We start from the raw sequence: 4,643 nt of genomic DNA on the forward strand, positions 1-4,643 counted from the left end.
CCCCTGAGATGAATTCCACGGGATGAGAAGGAGTCAGCTCAGCCAGATAGAGGGTAGAGGATGTGCTTTCCAGGCAGGCGGAAGGAACAGGAGATACAAATTCCAGGGGATGGGCAGGGCTTCGGCCTGCCAGTGGGACTGACCAGGAGAGACGGGGAGCAGGAGGAGGTGCATGGGATTGCCATCAGGGAGCAGGGCCTGTTTGACAAGCTGCTTTGGATGAGCACTGCTTCCTGTATATGTGATCACACAGATAGTTCAGCACCAAACATGAGGCCAGGGCAAAGCCTGACTCATGCCTCAGAGGAAAAACAAAGCAGAGGATCCTGAGCCAGGGCCCTGGGTCAAGAGTGTGCAACAGAGCCTCGCCACACAAGTATTGGTGATCTCTGCCCACAGAGGGAGCTTGGCCCTCCCTATTGGAAATGACTGAAGGCAGGGCCCAGAATCTCGTCTTCCATCTCCTCTCCCACTCCTTTCTCTTTGAGTGCTGCAGGGCCTGTGAGATGGGAGTGATCATGGGTAAAAGCAGGTACTTTGGGAGCCAGGCAACCCTGGGCTCCAGTCCTATATAATAGCTGGGCCATGACCCCTCAACCTCTTCCTCAACCTGTGTCTCCTCCTCTGCAAACTAAAGCTAACAATAGTACTGATTCAATAAAGGAAAGCTTATCTGGTGAGTCATGAATTCATCCATTTACTCTTTTTTTTAAAACATTGTCTCATAGCATCCCTCTCTTCTGGGATCCACACCATGCTATGTCCTCCGTTAAGGCTTTCAGTCACAGGGACTTCCTTGGTGGTCCAGTGGCTAAGACCCAGGCTCCCAATGCAGTGGGCCTGGGTTCAATCCCTGGTCAGGGGATTGAACACATGCTGCAACTAAAGATCCTTCATGCCACAACGAAGATTAAAGATTCTATGTACTGCAAGTAAGATTGTGCTGTCAAATAAATATTAAAAAAAAAAAAAAAGAAGACTTTCAGTCACTGAGCTTTGGCCTCTTCTGTGCCACAGGGATGGGGCATGGACTGTGCCCAGCCAGTTATACTGTCCTCTTTTGGCAACAGTGATTGATCCCTAGGGTGGATTAGAGACTCAAGTGTGCCAACCAGAGTCTGGATCTCTCCTCCCTGGTGGTACTGAGCTGGAAGAATATGAGTTTGGGGAGAGCCCGTCTACCTGTGGGTGAAGTCACTGCTTAGAAGGAAACAGAGCCAAGATAATGGCAATGATAACCACCATCACGATGATGGCATCATCATGCATTGCTGCTGCTAAGTCACTTCAGTCGTGTCCGACTCTGTGCAACCCCATAGACTGCAGCCCACCAGGCTCCCCCGTCCCTGGGATTCTCCAGGCAAGAACACTGGAGTGGGTTGCCATTTCCTTTTCCAATGCATGAAACTGAAAAGCAAAAGGGAAGTCCCTCAGTCGTGTCTGACTCTTTGAGACCCCATGGACTACAGCCTACCAGGCTCCTCCATCCATGGGATTTTTCAGACAAGAGTACTGGAGTGGGGTGCCATTGCCTTCTCCTCATCATACATTACTTAAAGTCAAATATGATCCTGAACTTCCTGGTTTGAAGAACAAATTCATTCACATTTTCCTCATGCCAATCTAGTTTGATTTCCTTTGCCTGAAGCTCCAAGACTCTTAAGCCATTTGGCATGTGAAACCCTGAGCACAAAATCTGTCCCCATAGGAAGAGCTCAGTGAACTGTCACCACAATGAAAAAGGTGAAAATGGTCTTAAGCTCCTTCGCCATCACCCCTTTGCTTCCCAGAACACAGTCTCACCCCTTTCCATCCAGCCTGGGGAATGGGCTGCTGACTGTGTTGGCTTCTCATTTGTAAGAATGGGCTGGGGGTAAAGGGTGGGAGGGAGGTTCAAGAGTATGTATGTATACTTATGACTGATTCATGATATACAACAGAAACCAACACAACATTGTAAAGCAATTATCCTCCAATTTAAAGAAAGCTGGCTAAAAAAAAAAATCAGCTCAAGATTTCCCTTCATCAGAGGCTTTCAATCTGGTCTCCCTCCCTGTGAGCATGGAACTTCCTTGGTGTAGCTTCATAGGAGGCTTTGGGCCAGAAGGAATCAGGATGTAATAACCCTTGTCAGCTTAAAGCAGAGAACCTTGGGGCTTCCCTGGCGGCTCAGTGGTAAAGAATCCACCTGCCAATGCAGGAGACACAGGTTCTATCCCCGGACCAGGAAGGTTCCACATGCCTTAGGGCAACTATGGCTATGTGCCACAACTATTGAGCCTGTGCTCTAGAGCTCACAGGCCACGACTACTGGGCCTGTGTGCTCTAGAGTCTGTACTCTGCAACAAGAGAAGCCAGTGCAATGAGAAGCCTGCAGCCACGGAGTAGCCCCTGCTCACCAAAACTAGAGAAAAACCCTCGCAGCAACAAATACCCCACAGTCAAAAATAAATAAGTAAATAAAATTATTTAAAGTGGAGCACATTGAATTTGTCCTGTTTTATACATTATAATTTCATGTAAGAGTTATTGGAAATAAATGTCTCTATTACCAAAAAAAAAAAAGAATGGGCTGGCCAAGCACCCAGTGCTTGGTAGTTAGCATAGCACAGAGCTGCAGCAGCCCCTCTAGGCCTCCAGCCTGCCCACTGAGTATGATTTGGATCTACTGCCTGGTAGAGTGGCCATCACCTGGAGCCCCCCTGGCCTGAATCCCGTCACTGCAGAAGCGTGACTCAGTCACCATCTTTCTGGGCTTCTCTTTCCTTGTCTGTAAAACTGGGACAATAACATCTCCTGTCTCTCAGAGAAGCTGTGAGGACTAAATGAGAAAAAAGTGAATAGCCCCTAGTATTGACAGTATGCGCGAGATATTCCAGGCGTTGTTCTAACCACTTTACAAACTTAGTCCAACTGACTTCCACAATAAGCCACGGAGGTAGGTACTACTATTATCATTCCCACTTTACAGATGAAGAAACTGAGGCACACAGAGGTTAATAACTTGCCCAGGGTCTCAAAACTAGGAAGGGGTAGAGATGAGCTGTGAATCCAGACATTCTGACTTGAGTCCACGTAAGTGGCTCAGACTCTAGGCTCCCAGGGTAGGGGGCTGGGGTTCGATCCCTGGTCAGGGAACTGGATCATGCATACCACAACTAAGAGTTCACAAGCCTCAGTTAAAGATCCCCCATGCTGCAATTAAGATTCACCGAAGCCAAATAAATGAATACTTAAAAACAAACAAAAACCCATGCCAGACAGTTCAAGATAAGGAATTTAATATGGGCAACTAGTTAGAGAGGGGCTAGAAGAGATGAAAACCAAGGAAAGGTGGGGCAACTATAGAGATTAACAACTGTATGCTTGTGTGTGCTCTGTTGTATCCCGATTCTTTGTGATCCCATGGACTGTAGCCCGCCAGGCTCCTCTGTCCATAGAATTTCTCAGGCAAGAAAACTGGAATGGGTTGCCATTTCCTTCTTCAGGGGATCTTCTTGACCCAGGGATCAAGCCCACGTCTCCCGAACTCACAGGCGGATTCTTTACCACTGCTCTGCCTAGGAGCTCTAACAACCATATAGGAAATCACTATTTTCCAGGGCTAAAGGGACCAAGGGAGGAGTTGGTGTCACTGCAGCCCAAGAAGGGCCTTGGCTCCCGGTAGGAGCTAGGATATTGGAGGAAGAAGCCATCCTCTGGAGTCATTGCCAGAGGCTGCAGAAATGGTGGTGTCAAGGGTATGAGGGGGTGAGGAGGTGGGCACAACCCAAGTTCTCCCTACCCTCTGCTCTCTGATCCTCCAGTACCTCCCATTGGCCAAACTTAATAGGAAGTCCCTGTGTGGCTCAGTTGGTAAAGAATCCGCCCGAAGTGCAGGAGATCTGGCTTTGATCCCTGGGTTGGGAAGGTGCTCTGGAGGACAGCACGGCAACCCACTCCAGTATTCTTGCCTGGAGAATCCTCATGGACACAGGAACCTGGCAGGCTGCAGTCCATGGGGTCAGAAAGAGTCAGACATTTAGACCGAGGGACTAAGCACAGCACAATAGGAAGTCAGTGGTCAAGGGATAGATCTGAGAGCAAACAGTAAACGACCCGCACACCACCACCTCCTTGTGCCATCTAGCCTCCTCATCAAAATGCAGGGCACGTAAGGGCAACTGCACCCACAAATGGGAATTGTGGGGACAAGAATTTAGATCCCTGACTTCTAGTTTAATGTTGTGTCTGGTACAGGAGTAGAACCTAGCAGTTACGAGCATCCTGTGACACTGAAAAGCAGAGGGAGAGGCCACTGGGGCTCCTGATGGTGCCTCTGGGTCGTGGCCTTGGCACATCTAGAAGCTTCTATACACAGCTCTACACAGCTGGGTGCAGATCTGCCACAAGAAGCAAGCATTGTTTTTCTGTTTAAAGGGAGTGAGAGCAGCCTGAATATCCCCAGCAACTGCTCTGAGATCTGAGAGAAACAGATGCAGCTGCTGCTGAAAACCAGGAGGCAAGTAAGTGGGGTGAGGTGCCTCTCAGCTCCCCACACCCTCCTTTTGCAGAAGCCATTGTCTCAGTCCCTGCAGAGTCCCCTGCAGGCCCCGTATAGGCTCCGTGAGAAGCTGGGGAGCAGCTGCCACTTGCAGCCCTGG

At 49.1% G+C, this 4,643-nt stretch overlaps 1 non-coding gene across 1 annotated transcript; it reads left to right on the top strand.

The window, feature by feature from the left end:
- Nucleotides 1-2,282: 2,282 nt before the first annotated feature.
- On the top strand, nt 2,283-2,334 carry MIR12012 (microRNA mir-12012). The gene has a single exon (NR_162349.1). It is a non-coding gene; the product is annotated as a microRNA mir-12012 (primary transcript).
- Nucleotides 2,335-4,643: the final 2,309 nt, after the last annotated feature.

The sequence above is a fragment of the Bos taurus genome, chromosome 7 (assembly GCF_002263795.3).
Source record: "Bos taurus isolate L1 Dominette 01449 registration number 42190680 breed Hereford chromosome 7, ARS-UCD2.0, whole genome shotgun sequence".
In the NCBI taxonomy this organism is placed as follows: domain Eukaryota; kingdom Metazoa; phylum Chordata; class Mammalia; order Artiodactyla; family Bovidae; genus Bos; species Bos taurus.